Source organism: Ornithorhynchus anatinus, chromosome 3 (genome assembly GCF_004115215.2).
Source record: "Ornithorhynchus anatinus isolate Pmale09 chromosome 3, mOrnAna1.pri.v4, whole genome shotgun sequence".
Classification (NCBI taxonomy): domain Eukaryota; kingdom Metazoa; phylum Chordata; class Mammalia; order Monotremata; family Ornithorhynchidae; genus Ornithorhynchus; species Ornithorhynchus anatinus.
This window is the reverse complement of record NC_041730.1, coordinates 76730558-76749659: the sequence shown is the minus strand read 5'-3', so window position 1 is coordinate 76749659 and position 19102 is coordinate 76730558. Positions and strand designations below refer to the sequence as shown.

The 19102-nt window shown below is 43.3% G+C and overlaps 1 protein-coding gene across 4 annotated transcripts in view; it reads left to right on the top strand.

The window, feature by feature from the left end:
• The window catches only part of PRLR (prolactin receptor), a 172167-nt gene that overhangs the window by 114281 nt on the left and 38784 nt on the right, over positions 1–19102 (top strand). For 2 of the 4 annotated variants that reach the window (XM_029060806.2, XM_029060811.2), the window contains exon 1: positions 9217–9320. The exons of the other annotated variants lie outside the window; for them this stretch is intronic. The gene's annotated coding sequence lies outside the window, so the exon portion shown is untranslated. Of the gene's footprint in view, positions 1–9216; positions 9321–19102 lie in introns of those variants that run through there. 4 annotated transcript variants of the gene reach the window in all.

The following is a 19102-nucleotide window of genomic DNA, read 5'->3' as shown; positions in this document are numbered from 1 at the left end:
ATAATACAACAGATTAGAGAGAAGCCATCTAACAGCTGTTACCCTTGAAGGCAATAATTGCATATACCAACTCCCTTGTATTGTACTTTCACAGTCATTTAGCACAAGAATCTGTACACAGTAAACGCACAGTAAATACCATGATTGATTGCACTCCTAACTTTCCTTTTAATTACATATTGTGAACCCCTAACCGTGAGTGTATTCAAGTCCTTTCAGAATCTATTGATATGCATAAGATCTTACTGACACAAACCTACGGTCCCTGTATCCCAGTTATACCTTCTTGTTGACAGCTTGGAGAAAACAAATTTTTACTAGTTGATCCATTTCAAAACCAATATTGTTTTTGGGGGAACTGGTCTCCTATAGCCTCCATCCATCATTGTTCTGGACTGAAAGTATTTTCTTTTCATAATAGTCTCTATTTCCTGTGCACTGAAGGAAAAAAACATGGAATTCATTAGTGTTCTTGCATCCAAAGTATCCGCAATCACTTGTGCTAAGTTTACCTAATTTTAAAAGTTGCTGTTAGCTAAAACTAGACATTTCCTAGTTGGCAAGAAGAACCGCTATAAAAGAATTACGATGAAATGCTAACTGACACAGTGTCAGCAACTCTATTGTGCATAGGTGTTTTGTTCCACAGATAGTATTTACACAGACCGGAGGAAGTTGGTAGTGAAGGCAATTACCCAGATAATTAAGTCTACAAAGATTTTGTTTTGTTTTTCATTCGAATCATCTATTCGAGTTTGAAAGAGAGCCTCTCTCAAAAAAAAAAAGTGTGGGAAGCAGCTTGGCCTAGTGGAGAATCCTTAGGCCTGAGAGCAAGTCGGAGGAACTGAGTTTCAATCCAGTGTGTGACACTGCTGTGTGACCTTGGGCAAGTCACGTAACTTCTCTGCATCTCAGTTCCCTCATCTGTAAAATGGGGAATAAGGCTGTGAGCCCTTTGTGGCCCCGGGACTGTGTCCAACCTAATAACCTTGCATCTACCCCAGCACTTAGTACAATGCCTGGCACAGCATAAGCACGTAACAAATACCATTAAGAAAAAAAAACCCCACTCCCACTCATGAATGAATTCTCCCTAAAATCTGTGTCTCCAGTGAATCAAAGGGCAACTATACTTCCCATGGATTCAGTCCCCTGGGAATTGAATTATAGCACTCAGTTCCCCACTTCCCTTTGCCTATAGAGTCATGGCCGTAGAAATTAACCACAACATCAGTCAACTCTCATTATGTCCCAGAAGGGGCCTAACAATATTCTAGGGACTGAAATATAGCATTGGAAGCACATCTGGAATATATACAGATGAAAGTACATCTCTCTTAGGAGGTCTGACAAAACTTAAATTTGTGGTCTTTCCTCTGTCTCACTCAGGAGGCTTATGCTGAAATATAACTCACATGAAGTTTTATAAACAACTTTGTTCCTATTCTTCTGTAAGGAGTTCAAAACTTGTCAGGCTATGAGACTGGTCGGGCTATGAGATGATCGCGGTCTTTAATATAATTCTGAGAGGCAGCACAGAAGCTTAAAGACATTTTTACTACTTAGTCACTTTTCATTTTCCATTCTTGCTTAAAGACTATTGTGTATCTGAAAATAAACTGACATTCCTTTTTTCACAGAGCCAATAATGTGTTGAAGTCATCTTTTCAATTGTGTTAGGACAGAATATCGTGGTTTTTCTTCTCCTGATTTCTGTTTTGTCTCATTATTTTAAACTAGAAAAAGAGCCTGATTATAGTGATCTCTGGCAAAAGATATACAGAAAAGTACAACTGACCTTGGACACACTATAGCCAAAATTCTCGATTCATTTGTGCCTGTTTAAAAATACATCTCCTGAAACCCAAATGTGTTCCTTCCCAACATTTAGCTATCTCCTTCAGAAGACTTCCCCTGACTAATCCCTCATCTCCCCATCCTATTTTTCCTTCCCTACTGTGCCTCCTTAGTCCTAACTTCTAAGCACTTCAGTACTCACCCCAACCCCATTCATAGCACTTATGTACACATCCTTATACTCTGTTGTTTCCCACATTAGGTTGTAAGCCCCTAGAGGACAAGGATGATGTCTAACAAGTCATTTGTTCTCTTCCAAGTGCTTAGTCCAGTGATCCGCCCACAGAAATGTTCAATAAATACCATTGATTGATTTGCTTCCGAAGACTGATGGATTATCTTTTCCTTGCACTTAATTTTCATTTTTAAAGAGTCATTCCTTTTAAAAGTGCAGTTCCTTGAAATGTAACCTAGGATTAAGACTGCATTAAACTACATTTCCAGATTACCAAATCGTGGCCAACCTTATGTGTTTTATCTCAGATGGTCATTTCCATTAACTTCTTGACACTAAATTTAATGAATGTTTGGCATGATCCTTTACTGCTTATATTTTGCATGCCTATATGATCAATCATTCAATCAGTGGTATCTGTTGAGAGCTTACTATGTTGTATAGTACTGTACTAAGCACTTGGAAAAGTACAGAGCAACAGAATCGACAGTCACGTTCCCTGCCCATAAGCGTGGTCTAGAGATTTTTTCCCCAGAATGAAAGCACCAGAGGGCAGGGACTATGTCTTTTGAGTTTTGTGAATAGTAAAATGAACCATTTTATAAACAGTAGAAGAACGTGGAGCAGGATGTTAATTTCTTTAATGCCTATATGATGATATAGCATACCCAACCAAAAGCGTGGTATTTTTTCGATATGCCAGAACCATGAAAAGTGGCCAACCCAAGTTGTTTGAAATGGCTGCATTGGTAAGCTCTTAAGAATCCGGGATCGTGTCTTTTCATTCATTCACTCATTCAATTATATTTATTGAGCATTCACTATGTGTAGAGCACTGTACTAAGCACTTGAGAGAGTACAGTACAACAATCAACAGACACAATCCCTGACCACAGTGGGCTTACCGGCTAGCGAGAGGGGTTTTGCTTCTATTTTTTTTCTGTTGAATGTTCCCAGGTGTCAAGGACAGTACTTTACACAAGAGACCCTTGAGTGTCTATGAAAGAGCAGCATTTGCTCACTTGGTCCATGAAGATAGTCAGGCCCCTTTTATGGTCCCTTCGGGACACTGTGAATGGTGGAGAGGGGAATGATTTACACGGGCACCAGCAGGACATGCGGTGAGTGATTTTTGTAGTAGCAGTGACGGTGCGTGCTGACTCGTCCACACTCTCACCTGGTCATCCTGTGTCCAGCAGCATGTGTCATGAACCAGCCAGTCAGGATATCGGGTGGAGTCTGTGGCTATGGAACAGATTACGTCTGAGACCTCAGCAGCAGCAACAGGCATAAGTGTGCCCTCCCCCATTCTGTAAACTATCATGTGGGCAGGGATTGTTTATCACAGTTATCATCTTGCATCTGCCCCAGAGCTTAGTAGAGGACTTGGCACATAGTAAGCCCTCAACAAGTATAATAATAATAGTTTTATGGTATTTGTTAAGTGCTTACTATGTGCCAGGCATTGTACTAAGTACCAAGTGTGCAAATGATGTTCTTTCATAGACACTCAGGGGTCTCTTGTGTAAAGTACTGTTCTTGACACCTGGGAACATTCAATAGAAAAAAATAGAAGAAAAACCCCTCTCTCTAGGCTGTAAACCCATTGTGGTCAGGGATTGTGTCTGTTGATTGTTGTACTGTACTCTCTCAAGAGCAGTACTAAGTACAAGGTAATCAGGTCAGACAGAAGCCCTGTCCCATACAGGTTTCACTGTTTTAATCCCCATTTTGCAGATGAGTTTAACTACGGCACAGAGAAGTTAAGGGACTTGCCCAAGGTCATCCAGCAAACAAGTGCTGGAGCCAGGATTAGAACCGAGGTCCTTCTGACTCCCAGGCCTGTGGGTCTATCCACGGGGCCATGCTGCTTCTCATGTAATAAGAATAATTATTATTTCTGTTATTTTGTACTTTTCCAAGAGCTTAGTTTAGTGCTCTGCACATGGTAAGGAGCTCAATAAATACCACTGATTGATTGCTTGATTGATAATGCTGAGTGGCTTAGAAAGCAAGATAACTAGGCATAGAGTGTGTGTGTGTGTGTGTGTGTGTGTGTAATTAGGGGGGGGTAATAAGGGTTCCCTAAGAGTTCCGTTTGCCCTGCCAATAATTCTGTGAACCAGTGAAATAAAAGCTGAAGAGGAAAAAAAATATTCTCTTCCCTTCCTCATTTTATTCTTTTTTCACCCAGTGACATTCAGAACAATTGGGTGCCCCAGAGGTATCCGACAAGGGACGGGCTCAGTTGCGAACTGCAAAATAGAAAGACATTCGGCAAAAACACTAAGCATTTGAGAAATCTATTTTATATTACTGAACAATTCTTCTCTCATATCTCACCGTAGTACCTAGTTGATTGGACATGCCGGCTATTTTTTCAGACTCAAAGTGGATGATGGTGATTATACTAATGTAGCCATTAACTTTCTAACCATGCTACCAAATAATGTACATATGGTGCTTTGAAAAGACACAGTGTTCGAATTGCTCTTGTTTTGGTTCTTGGAATTTTGCCCTCTTTTATAATGTTTAGAAAAATCCAAGTTAAACTGTCTCACCTTCATTTTGCAGTCTTTCTTTTCCTCATTCATTCATTCAGTCAGTCAGTCGTATTTATTAAACATTTACTGTGAGCAGAGAACTGTACTAAGTGATTGGGAAAGTATAGTACAACAACAAATAGTGACATTCCCTGCCCACAACAGGCTCACAGCCTAGAGTTTGGGAGACATTCCGGCCCCTAAGCCTACACACCTACTTAAGCTGCAAAATGTGGAATTTCAGTAGAATTTAAGTAGAGGAAAGGTCCTTAGGCAGGCCTTCTGTCTGGCTATAATTATAACTGTAACTAATTCTAGCTACGCCACTGGGTTGCCGTGTGACCCTGGGAAAGTTACTTCTCTCCGAGTCGGTTTCCTCCTCTGCGAAATGGGGATTGAAAGCATTTTCTCCCTCCTACTTAGAGTGGGTCCAAACTGATTATCTTGTATTTACTCCATTGCTTCCTTAGTGCAGTGCTTGGCAAATAGTAACCTCTCAACCAACACCATAATCATTATTATTACATCTGATCACCGTGTCCTAGAACCCTGGGTTGGGGAGACAGTGTTGACAGTCAGTCGCTCAGTCGGTCAGTTGAATTTATTGAGCTCTTACTGTCTGCAGGGCACTATACTAAGCACTTGGGAGAGTATACTATAACGATAAACAGACACATTCTCTGGTCACAGTAAGCTTACAGTCCAGAATTTGTGTGCTGCACCCTGACCTTTCTGCCCTCACCCCCACCTTGGGGCTATTTTGAGCTCAGGGATGCCTCTGTCAGCGGCAGAGTCCGTGAGGTAGAAACCTAGCTCACCTGCCCCTCAGGTAGCCATAAGCAGAATTACTATGCCAGCTCTTAGTTCAATGTTCAGAGCTTAGAATAGTGTTCTGTACATAGAAAGCACTAAATAAATGCTATTACTATTAATATTCCTATTATGAATACTATTATAAATACTACAGGCTTAATGCCTCTTCGTTATTTGGCACGCCCCTTGAGAGCATGGACTATTTGTTTTGCTCCTGTTGTCCTCTCCCAAGCACTTAATACAGTGCTCTGCGTTCAGTAGGCACCCAATACATCCCACCAATTGATTCAGTGTGATAGTATTAGGAGATGATTTTAGGTTGGTCCATGGGGATAGATGAAAGGGTAGTCACTGCCACTGGAGTATTCACCCACAGCAAATTACCGGTCAGCCCAGGTATACAGTTTTTTATATTTGTCTGGGCGAGTGCTTATTTGTTTGTATCGATGTCTGCGTCCCCACCTTCCCCTAATAATAATAATAATCATCATTTTGGTATTTGTGAAGGACTTACTATGTGCCAAACACTGTTCTAAGTCCTGGGTAGATTCAAGTTAGGTTGGACACAGTCCCTGTCCCACATAAGGCTCACACTCTTAATCCCCATTTTACAGATGAGGTAAACTAAGGCCCTGAGACTAATAATAATAATGGTGGTACTTGTTAAGTGCTTACTATGTGCAAAGCACTGTTCTAAGCGCTGGATGGGGATACAAGGTGATCAGGTTGTCCCACGTAGGGCTCACAGTTTTCATCCCCATTTGACAGATGAGGTAACTGAGGCACAGAGAAGTTAAATGATTTGCCCAAAGTCACAGCTGGTAAGCGGCGGAGTTGTGATTAGAACCCATGACCTCTGACTCCCAAGCCTGGGCTCTTGCCACTGAGCCACGCTGCTTCACTGAAGTGAAGTGACTTGCCCAAAGTCACACAGAAGACATGTAGTGGAGCCAGGATTAGAATCCTTGACCTTCTGACTCCCAGGCCTGTGCTCTACCCACTAAGCCACACTGATTCTCTAGACTGTGGCTCTAGACTGTAGACTGTAAGCTTGTTGTGGGAAGGGAATGTATCTGTTTATTGTTGTATTCTCCCAAGCACTTAGTACCGTGTTCTGCACGCAGTAATTGCTCAATAAATACAACTAAATGAATGAGTGGTCTTTGGAAGTAGGTGTGGGGGTGATATTTACACACACACACACACACACACACACTTACGCTGTCAAGTCGTCTCTTACCCATAGCGAACCTATGGACACATCTCTCCCCAAACTCTCCACCTCCATCTGCAGTCTTTCTGGTAGTGTATCCGTAGAGTTTCTCATACACACGCAAACACACCCGCATAGGTGCATACCGTCAGTATCGTGGTGGGTCCCACGGGCCAGCCCAGGAGACCGCCCAGTGGGGGAGGCCTAAGTCCCTGGCCATCCTGCCCTTGGTTGAAGTGACCCAGGTCCTGTGGTTAATCAGTGAAGGTCCAGGATTAGAATCCAGGTCACCTCTCAATCTAGTGCCCCTACACGTGGGTGTCCTGCTTCACTAAACAAACATTACATGGACCAAGAACCTCTCCCTCAGACAGGGCAGTGGCAAAAAATTTGGTCAGGATGGCCAGGATTTGGTCAGGATCAAGCCTTCTTTGGTTGTCCTAGAGGGTTCCTGCCTTTCCCTCTGCCTGGAACTGCCCCTTCCATTCTCTTTCACATCTGACCCATCTCAGAACTGTCATCCTCAAAACCTCCTCACACCCACCTCCTCCAGGAGGTATTTCAATCAATCGATGGTATCTATTGAGCACTGTGTGCAGAGCACTGTACTAAGCGCTTGGAATGTACAATTCATTCGTTCATCCAATAGTATTTATTGAGCGCTTACTATGTGCAGAGCACTGTACTAAGCGCTTGGAATGAACAAGTCGGTAAGAGATAGAGACGATCCCTGCCCAGTGATGGGCTCACAGTCTAATCGGGGGAGACAGATAGACAAAAACAAGATAAGGTAATCACAATAAATAGAATCAAGGGGATGTACACCTCAATGTGAGGAGCCCATTCACAGAGTCACTTCCATTAAATCCATTCACTTCCCCTCTAAATGTAAGCTTGTTTTCGAAAGGGAACATGTCTAACAACTCGGTTGTACTTTCCCAAGAGCTTAGTAGAGTTTTGTTGTTGTTCTTAATGGTATTCGTTAAGCACTTACTATGTGCCAGGCACTGTTCTAGTGCTGGGGTTTTATACAAGGTAATCAGGTTGGACACAGTACCTGTCCCACATGGGGCTCACAGTCTTCATCCCCATTTTACAGATTAGGTAATTGAGGCACAGAGAAGGTAAGTGACCTCCTATCCAAGGTCACACAGCAGACAAAGGCTGGAGCCAGGATTAGAACCTAGGTCTTTCTGATTCCCAGGCCCGTGCACTATCCACTAGGCCATTCTGCTTCTCTGCCTACAGTGCTTTGCATACAGTAAGCACCAAATAAATACCGTGATTAATTGATTATTGATTACCCCCAGCCCACTCTACATGCTATTACTCTGAGAAGTGAAAACCAGGGTGGCTTAGTGGAAATAATAATAATAATAATGATGGTGTTTGTTAAGCACTTACTATGTGCCAAGCACTGTTCTAAGAGCCAGGATAGATACAAGGTACTCAGGTTGTCCCACGTGAGACTCAGTCTGAATCCCCATTTTACAGATGAGGTAACAGAGGCACAGAGAAGTTAAGTGACTTGCCCGAGGTCACACAGCTGACAAGTAGCGGAGCTGGGATTAGAACCCATGACCTCTGACTCCCAAGCCCAGGCTCTTTCTACTAAGCCTCGCTGCTTCTCAGTGATAGTATCTAAGAATTTACTATGTGCCAAGCACTGTTGTTTCAGAGAAGCAGCGTGGCGCAGTGGAAAGAGCACGGGCTTTGGAGTCAGGGCTCATGAGTTCGAATCCCAGCTCTGCCACTTGTCAGCTGTGTGACTGTGGGCAAGTCACTTAACTTCTCTGTGCCTCAGTTCCCTCATCTGTAAAATGGGGATTAAGACTGTGAGCCCCACGTGGGACAACCTGATTCCCCTGTGTTTACCCCAGCGCTTAGAACAGTGCTCTGCACATAGTAAGCGCTTAACAAATACCAACATTACTGTTCTAAGTGCTAGGTTAGATCCAAGGTAATCAGATTGTCCCAGGTGGGGCTCACAGTCTTAATCCCCATTTTACAGATGAGGTAACTGAGGCCCAGAGAGGTTAAGTGACTTGCCCAAAGTCACACAGCTGATAAGTGGTGGAGCCTGGATTAGAACCGATGAACCCATGACCTGGGTCACCCAAGCCTGTGCTCTTTCCAAAGAGCACAGACCTATGAGTCACAAGGCCTGGGTTCCAAGCCCAGCTCTGCCAAGTACCTGTTTTGTGACCTCGGGCAAGTTGCTTAACTTCTCTGGGCCTCAGTCCTCTCATCTGCATAATGGGGATTCAATACCTCTTCTCCTGCCTATTTAGACCATCAGCCCCATGTGAGACCTGATTATCTTGTATCCATCTCAATGCTTAGCGCAGCGCTTGGCATATAGTCAGCCCTTTACAAATCTGAAACATTTTGCTCATGTTTCAATGATCTGTAGAAACCCCATCACCATCCCAGTCCAAGTCTCCAGTTAATGTTTTTAGCAACTGGAAAAAATGTGGATTAGCAGAAACTGGGGGAACCTTCTTGATCACAAGGCACATATTAATCTGCCCAGAGCGTCAGCCTGCCAAGGGATAATCAGAAAACCAGTTGGTGTTCATTAGAGCTGCACGAACTGGGCACGAAGGATTCCAAAAGCAAGGGGTAAAACTGCCGGGCTCACTTGAGAAGGTTTGCAAACTGCCTCCTACACAACGGTTCCGAGTTATAAGGCAGACACCAGAGCTTCCCCGGCTCACTGGTAAGTCTCATGGTCCCCGAGGTCTCCAGATTGGAACTGGATAAAGTTTCTGGGGGTTTCCTGATCCAGGACTTTTCTGGCCAGATCCCAAATCTTCCCCAGGAGCGGGAATCTGCTAGGGTATCGGAGGATCCCTGATGGTGGTTGTAGTTGAATTTCCTCACCTTTAGCCTCTCCTACCCTCCTCCCATTTAGCGTTGGTTTTTGTGGGAAACGCGGAGCGGTGCATTCACTGGTGTAAGTGGGGGAACGGAATCGAAGACCAGCTTTCTAGTTCTTAAAGACTTTGTGCCTCAGGTTTGGTAGCTGAGAAGATGGAGGTGAACCTTCTCGCTTTCCAACTTGAAGGTGATTTAGGATGCTTTGGCAGGAAGACACTGCGGAAATGGCATTTACGATCAAGTTATCTTATTTAGATCCCGGTAAATTATTAGGTACTTCTTTCCCTAGAGCCTGGATAATAATAATGGTGGTATTTGTTAGTGCTTTCTGTGTGGCAAGTATCAAGCACTGGGGTGGATACAAGATAATCAGGTTGGTTGTAGTCCTTGTACAAAGAGAGTTCATAATCTGAGGAGGAGTACAATTTAATCCCCCTTTTTACAGATGAGGCACAGAGAAGCGAAGTGACTTGCCAAAGGTTATGCAGCAGACAAGTGGCGGATCAGGGATTAGAACTCAGGTCCTCTGATTCCCAGATCCATACCCTTCGTACTGGGTTATGCTGCTCTTTCCGGGATGGCCAGGCAGTCAGGGGAAGTTAATCAAGGTGTTCTCCAACAATCACAAACTCAAGCATTATTCTTTATCCTAATACATATTACTGCTCTTTATTTTTTAAAAAGGTAAGGTGACACTGAACTATATCAGCACTAGAGCAGAGTTTGCTCTCTTTAGGGTCTGTATTATATTTACAAGTCCAGAGGACAAAATCTTGGTATTAGATAGGGTTTTTCTCTCCAATAAATGGAGCACATCAAGGCACAGAGTTCAGAATGTCCATCTTTTGGTCAATGGATGTTGGTCACAATAACCCTGAGTTCTCTGAATTGACTCTCAGTTAGCAGTCATGGGTATGATGTCCCTATACATTACAAAGTCAGATTTTTTAAAATCATTACAAAACAAAAAAGAGGGCAGTTGTCTTTCAAACGTAGAAGGTGTCTATTGACAGTTCTTGCAAAATTGTCAATGTTTTGCTAATGTCCACTGGTTCAAGATGGGCAAAAGGGATTGTTCTGGATATGATACAATCCCAAGAAATCTGTCCGTGGCAGTAATTTAGGAAAAAAAAAAGAAAGGAGGTGGTAGGGAAACAATAAGGAGGATTCAGAATTTGAGACAAATTTGGAGGTTTTGACTACTGTATCTTGTTGAACAAATACAAGCAGCAATTAAAATTAGACTCCTACCAGTTTCTCTCCTGCATTATTGGTTACCAAGCAATTAAACACTTAGCAACTATGAGGCCCAAAAAGTGAATATAAAATTAAAAGCCAGCCTCCAGCAACAATGAATGGAAGGAAGAAAAAGGAAGAGCAAAGTCGTAACCCTATTCATTATTATTTAACTCGGAAAGGGGAATTAATCAATGAATCATATTTATGGGAGCATTTACTGTGTGCAAAGCACTGTACTAAGTGATTAGAAGAGTACAGTATAATGAGTTGGTAGAAATTTTCCCTGCCCACAATGAGTTTACAGTCTAGAGGAATACTCATGCTTGTTAAAGGTGGAAGAATGTATTTCTATTGATACTACTGCTGTTACCTGTGGTGTTTCTCCAGAAAGAATCTCAAATCTTTGAGTATATAGAATAAGATTAATTCTCCCTCTGGGCTCATCAGAAGCCCAGAACCCTAATCCCAGGTAGATGCTTTGAGTAAAGTAGGTAAATGTAGCTATGCTCCTCTGGAGGAGAAGTAGGGAGCCCCCATAAGAGCTCACTCAGTAAATACCATTGATTGACTGATTGATTGGAGGTGCAAAAATCATCTTCTATCTGCCCCTCTTGGCTTCCCCACCTTCACCTGCATCTCATTCAGGCCTTGTTCCACAAGGCAAAATCAGTCAGTGCTCCTGACTGATAGATTAAATGACTTAGTTTTGATAATGCATTGTCTAGGAAATAGGCAGGAATAGTGCCTTACCTTCACTTCATCAGGGAAAGAAAGGGTGATGGGAGGAAGAGTTAGCTAGTCAATCCTATTCTTTGAGCACTTCCTGTGTACAAAGCTCTACACTAAGTGCTTGGAAGAGTACAATATAACGGACTCAATCCTTGCCAGGGAAGACAGCTGGTGGGGGGTAATTAGTTTATGCTTGGGTGGAGTTCACCTCCAACCCCACCACCATCCCCGCCCCAATAAAGATGCAAAACAAGAGAAAAGTTCCAATCAAGCGCCATTATACTGGCTCCAGATGTGGGCAAATAGAGTTTAAATGAGCTGAAAGCATATGCCAATGAAAAATTACTAGTTTGGGAGTCAGGAGATCTGCAGTTTCATATTACCTTGTCATATAGTCTTGGGTAAGCCAGTTTAGCACTACGGGCCTCAGCTTCCCATTTGGTTCATGGAAATGACAACTGGGAGAAGCGGCTTCAGTAATCCACAGGGATGATGATGATGATGGTATTTATTAAGCGCTAATTATGTGCCAAGCACTGTTCTAAGCACGGGAGCTTTGTTCTAAGTGCTAATGCACAACCCAACCCTCACTGTCAGGAAATTCACTCATCAGTTCAGTGCCTTATCCTAAATTTTAACCCAAGTTATTTTATTCTGGTCTCAGTAGAGAGGGAAAGTGCGCATCTAGGTTTGTGGGGGGGGGGGGTGAGTGTATATGTGTGTGAGAGATATCCCTCAGACAGTGCTATTTCTCTATGGCATTGCCATCCCCTTAGAACTTGTGCACCTTTTCCAGAGTGAAATTTTCAGGCGGCTACCATAGCAGGTGTCTACGGTGTTTCCTGAGACCCTGGAACAGTGTACTAAGTGATAGGGAATCTACAATAGAAGCAGAAGACATATGCTTCCAGTTGTTGAGAAGCTTACAGTCTAGCAGGGTCAGGCGAGCCGACAAATTATGTCACAAATAGGGGAGAAGGAGCAAGGACATGCTACAACTGATGGCGGCAGGAATATGGAAAGATGAGAAGAAAATGAATAAAAAACTAATACCATAAGTAAATAGATCATTTTTGCATTGTTTCATCCTCCCTTCTGTGTCTGTTGCCCAACCCCTCCCGTCTTCTTTATTCTTAGGCTAAGGGACCTGGGGGAAAGGAGATAGGGAATGGATTTAATTTTCACCAGTTTATTTTTGCTCAATGCTTGTACAGTGTTCAATACAAGTAACAATAATACTAATAATAAGAAATCAACCCACTGTATTTGTTGAGTTCTTACTGTGTGCAGAGCACTGTATTTAGCACTTGGAAGAATACAATGGAACAATATAAAGGAGTTGGTAGACACATACTATGACCCTAGTGAATAATAATAGTAATGATAATACCATTAATAAATGCCACTATTACTATATTCCTACCTCCATCTCATGACATAAGTCCTAAGGATAACTGTATAAGTGCAAAGAGTGGCTGTTGGATTAGTAAAACCCATATACTAAGTTTTCCTCCCAGCTGTGATATGCTCTAGGCTTACAGTGTTGAATTTAGGTTTCTGCCTATTGCATGAGAATTTCTGGCTACTTGTGAGGCAAAAGAAGAACTGCGATGTGAAGTTCTTTCAGTCCGGCAGAAGATGAAGAAAATCCACAAACTTTAAAGTGACACTTGATTCTTTTTTTAAAAGCATGTCAACGTTGTTTTTGGTTTATCCTGGTGATTGATGCCCTAGGCCAAGTAAACCCATTTATAGCACATAAGGATGTTGACCTCACTCTTCATTGTTTCACCACATTTTCCAAGCCCACAAATACAACGGTGACCCAGGTCTCGGTGTATCCAGGCTGCCAGTTGATTTTTATGCCTGGTAATAAATATGGAGACGGGAGATCTCCAGCATGGGCTGTGAGTGTGTTTGTGTTTTGGGGGTGGGAGGGTTGGCAGAGGTTGGTCCATGTCAAGTGCCTATTTTATGCAGGGCATTAATGAGCTTGCTGCTGACAAGGCAGTGGACTGCAGCCCATACATGGAAGATCCCCGAATTTGGAAACATTTGCATATGTGGGTAAGTTTGTATTTTAGTTGCACTGAGGAGCTGCATAGTTTATCCAGCCCAACCAGTGCAGCAAAATAATGAGCTGGGATAGAGCATTAGGACTAGTATGTGTGGTATAGGTTGAGTCTGGGGTAAGCTCCATTGGTGCTGGGTTGAGTGAATGAATGAGAGGCCTATAACACCACTGCTAGGATGGCCAGGCCGGTGCTGCCTAGCCTGAGTTCAGTCTGCCCTTGCTATTACATTGTCTTTTCCCCCTCCCTCCTGGCCCTGCTCTTATCCCATCTGGACATATCCCCTCTTGCTTCGGCTCCAGGCTGGGCCACTCTTCCCCCAGGGGAGGTCAGGAGCTGCCTTGGCACACCTGCAGTTGATTACTCTCCCCACCTCCAAAGCCTCACTGAAGGTACATCTCTCCAAGAGACCTTCCCTGACTAAGCCCTCCTTTCCCTTTCTCCCACTTCCTTCTACCTCATCCTGTCTTGCTCCCTTTATTCATCCCCTCTCCCTGCTCCACAGCACTTATGTCCATATGTGTCATTTATTTATATTGCTGTCTGTCTCCCCTTCTACACTGTAAGCTCATTGTGGGCAGGAACTGTGTTTGTTTATTGTTATATTGTACTCTCCCAAGGGCTTAGTACAGTACTTTTCACGCAGTAAGTGCTCAATAAGTACGATTGACTGACTGACTCTAGACTGTGAGTTCCTTAAGGGCAGGGAACGTATCTACCTACTCTACTGTACTTTTCTCTCCCAAGCATTTAGTACGGAGCTCAACCTCAGTAATCCTTAGTGATTGCAGAAGGACTGGGTAGGTGGGATGCACAGCAGCCGCTCTGCCGACAGAGATCTGAATACCTGCATTTTACTACCAGAAGTAATGGGTTGGACTAGGTAAATAGATTTTTCAGTTTTGCATGTTCAGGGACAGTACAAATACTAAACATACTACCAGTACAAGTTTTTGCATACACAAGGAAAGATAATCATTATATCACTGTCCTTTATGTTTGAAGATAAACATGATGATTTTGCTATTCAAGCTGGGAATTGAGGGGAGGAGAGAGGGTGTGTATGAGTGTGTGTGTGTGTGTGTGTGTGTGTGTGTGTGTGTGTGTGTGTGGAAAGAAAGAGAGCTCCATTCTCACTCTGCTGCCCACATCATTTTTCTAAAGAAGTGTTCGCTCCACATCTCCCCTCTCCTCAAGAACCTCCAGTATTTAGCCATCCACCTCAGTGTCAAGCAGAAACTCCTTACCACTGGCTTTAAAGCACTAAATCACCTTGCCTCCTCTTATCTTACCTCACTTCTCTCCGACTACAACCCAGCATGCTGCCTTCACTCCCGTAATGCCAATCTACTCACTGTACCTCCACCTCACCTATCTTGCCACCAACTCCTTGTCCACATCCTCCCTCTACCCTGGAACTCTCTCCCTCTTCATATCCGACAGACCACCACTCTGCCCACCTTCAAAACCCTACTAAAGTGACCTCTCCTCCAAGAGGCCTTCCCCAACTATACCCCTCATTTTCCCAACTCCCTCTCCCTTCTGTTGCCTGTACCCTTAAGCAATCAATATTCAACTTAAACTCAGCCCCTCAACACTTATGCACGTACCCATAATTTGTTTTAATACCTCTTTTCCTCTCTAGACTGTGAGCTCCTTGTGAGCAGGAAATGTGTCTGCAAGAAATGAACTCAGTTGTACTGAGTTCTCCGAAGGAGCTAGTATAGTGCCTTCCCTGACTAACCTCTTATTTCCTTCCCCTGATCTCCCTACCTTCTGCACCACCTTTCCTCATGGGTCTGTATCCCCCTACACTAAGATACTCACTCCACCCCCACAGCACATATGTACATATCCTTATACTTTACTTCCCCTACCTGTAATTTATTTCAATGTCTGTCTCCCCCACTAGATTGTAGCCAGAGATCATGTCTAGCAACTCTATCATACTCTCCCAAGCACTTAGTTCAGTGCTCAGCACACAGTAAGTATTCAGTAAATATCACTGATTTGTAGAAGGCTCTGCTCTGGGCCTGCTGTTCTTTCTCCTGCTACAACCCAACCCGCACACTTTGTTCCTCTAATGTCAACTTAGTTACTGTACCACAGCCTCCTCTAGCTCATCCTGACCCCTTGCCCTCACCCCCCCCCTTTGGTTTAGAACTTCCTCCCACTTCATATCCAACAGACCACCCTCTCCCCTTCAAAGCCCTTCTAAAATCACATCTCAAAGAGGCTTTTCTTGACTAAGCCCTTATTTCCCCTACTCATTTTCCATTCTGCGTAGCCTATGCACTTGATAGTCACCCAACCCTCAACCTCACAGCACTTGTGTATATATATATATCCTTTTACCCTGCTATTTCTCCTCTCTGTAATTGATTTTAAAGTCTGTTGATTTTAAAGTCTGTCTCTCCTTCTGGACTGTAAGATCCTTGAGGCCAGGAAACATGTCTTCAAATTTTCTTATATTATACTTTCAGAAGGGCACTGCCCACAGTAACAGGCTCAAGAAGTACCATTGATTGAGTGATTGATTCCTGTTCTGCAATCACTTTCTCTTTGAATTTATCCTTATATATGGTTTCAAGTACCACATCCATGTGGATGGCTCCCACATCTACTTCTCCAGTCCTAGCTTCTTTCTGCTATTCAGTCTTAGATTAATAATAATAATTCTAGTATTTGTTAAGTGCTTATTATGTGCCAGGCACTGTACTAAGCATTGGGGTGGATACAAGCAAGTTCCTATCCCATGTGGGACTCACAGTCTCAATCCCCATTTTACAGATGAGGTGACTGAGGCACAGAGAAGTGAAGTGACTTGCCCAAGGTCACACAGCACTTAAGTGGTGGAGCCAGGATTAGAACTTATGACCTTCTGACTCCCAGGCCTATGCCATACTGCTTCCCCTCCATTTACTCTTTTGAGGAATTTACTCTTGCCTCCAGCACATTTTTACTTAGCTCATCAGCACCTCAAACTCAGCATATCCAAAAGTGAACATCTCATTTTCCCTACTAAACCCCCCTCTTTCCAACTTTCCCATATCTGTCAATAGCCTCTCATCTTTCCTGTCCCAGAAGCCTCCAACCTTGGTGTCATTCTTGACTCATTGTTTGTCAGCTCTCTTCAACCATCTATTAAATGCTGACAGTTCTTCCTCAGAAACATTTTCTGGTCCCTCTCCTTGCTCCCCATCCAAATAACTGCAACCATCCTGGTTCAAGCACTCATCAAAATCAATCAATCAATCAGTGGTATTTATTGAGTGCTTACTGTGTGCAGAGGGCTATACTAAACACTTTGGAGAGTACAATATTCAGAGTTGGTAGACTGGTTCTCTGCCCACATTGAGCTTACAGTCTAAAGGATGAGACAGACAATAATATAAATATATAAATTATTGACATGTACCTACGTGCTGTGAGGCTGAGCACATAATATCCTTAGACTACACTATTAGCCTCCTAATGGGTCTCACATCAAATGTCTCTAATGGTTTCCCTTCATTCTCCAAAACAGTGAGCATAAACTCCATACTACTGGTTTCAAGACTCTCCACCATTTTCTCCATTGTACATTTCGGCATTCTTCACCTGTTAATCCCCAACTCACACTCTTCACTCCTCCCATTGTTCTACACCTTTTAACTGTACCCTGCTCTGAACTCCCCATCCTCCAACTCCCTACTCAAGCAATTCTCTGTGGTCTAAACTCCCTTCCATTCTAAATCCAACAGATCTCATCCCTTCCCACCTTCAAAGGCCTCCTAAAATCCCATCTCATCTAGAAAGATTTTCCCAATTAATTTCCAGAGCCCCATGTTGTATCAACCCTACAACCACCCCTCACATTTGTGTGTTTATAACTACCAATTAATTAGTGCTAGTTATTGAGTGCTTACAATGTGCAGATCACTGTATTAAGCACCTGGGAGAGTACAATGCAACAGAGTTGATAGACATGACCCCTTCCCATAATGAGCTTACACTTATAGATACATGTATATTCAGTTATACAGCAATTACTTATTCTGTTTTTTCATCGGCAGAGTCAATCTTCTCTCTATGTGGTGGTGTTCTTGTCTACTCCTAATCCACGTAATTGCAAATATCTGGTATATCTATTCTCCCCCCTTAGAATGTAAACTCCTTGTGGTTAGGGAACATAACAACCTTTGCTTCCCAGTTACTTAGTACAGTGTGTTACACACAACAGGTGCACTTGAAATACCATTACTGCTATTGTTATCTCTTGAGGTGACTGAGGCACAGAGAAGTGAAATGACTTGCCCCAGGTCACATAGCAGACCAGAAGTGGAGCAGGAATTAGAACCCAGGTCCATGTGACTCCCAGGCCCTTGGTCTATTCACTAGGTCGCTTTGATGATGATCTTTGGTTTTATAGAGAGCTTTCTGGATGCTGGTTGCTATAGAATCTCCGACTTTTTCTTGGTCCCCGTTTAATATCAGCATGATGGCTATCCACATTATTTATTGGGTGTCTACTGAGCCCTATACTAAGGGACTCATTGAGTTCAGAGTACTGGACTAGTCATTTGAAAGAGTACAGTAGGGGTAAAAAACACAATCCCTGCCCTCACAGTGTTTACACCCTAATAGAGGAGATCACAGTGTATCCCATGAGAACTGATTAGTTGTAATGAACATCAGCAGATATTAAAACAAAAACAGATAAATATATAAAGTGAGTACTTTTATAGTGATTACTTTAAAGTGCTGACTGAGTTGACTGAGAAGAGGGTATGACCAAGATGATAGGGAGATGGGGTGGGATTGCTTCATGGAGAAGGAGGCTCTAAGAAGGGCTTTGCAGGAGGGATGGACACGATTCAGCAAAATTGGGGTGGGAGGGGAGGACGTTCTAAGGGCCTGTGTGGCTTGAGCAATGGTTGGAAGCAGGATAGTCTGTCGAGAGACTGAAATAAACCTCGCTAGTTTGTATGGTCCTTGAGTGCAGGAGTATTGCTACTAATTCAGTTGTATTCTCCTAAGCACTCAGTACACTCCTAAGCCCAGGGTAAGCATGCGGTATTACTGGTTACTTACTATGTAATTAGCACCATTCTAACCGCCGAGGTAGATAGGAAGCAATCAGATTGGACAGAGTCCCCTGTTTCACATGGTGCTCACAGTCTAAGTTGGAAGGCGAACAGGCATTAAATTCCCATTTTGCAGATGAGGAAACTGAGGCACAGAGGAATTATGAGGCTTGCCCAAGGCCACAAAGCAGGCAACTGATTGATTGATGTGTTTTGGTGGAATGAAGAGTTCAAGTGAGGTTTAGCCAGAGGAGAAGCCAGGAAGATAAAAGGGAACAGTTGATAATGTACTTCATATAGTTCTACTGTAACACAGTAGGGCAGGGGGCTGGGGTGATCTGGAGGGCGGGTGGGCTGGAGCAATCTGCAAGGTGGGGGACTGGCATGATCTGGGTGGAATGGAGGAAACAGGGGTGAGCTGCCAGGGATGGGGAGTTTCAGGCGTGACCCAGACCCATAGTCCCACACCCTGAAGGCAGAATTCACCACTGCTAAATTTTGAGGCAGAGTAACTC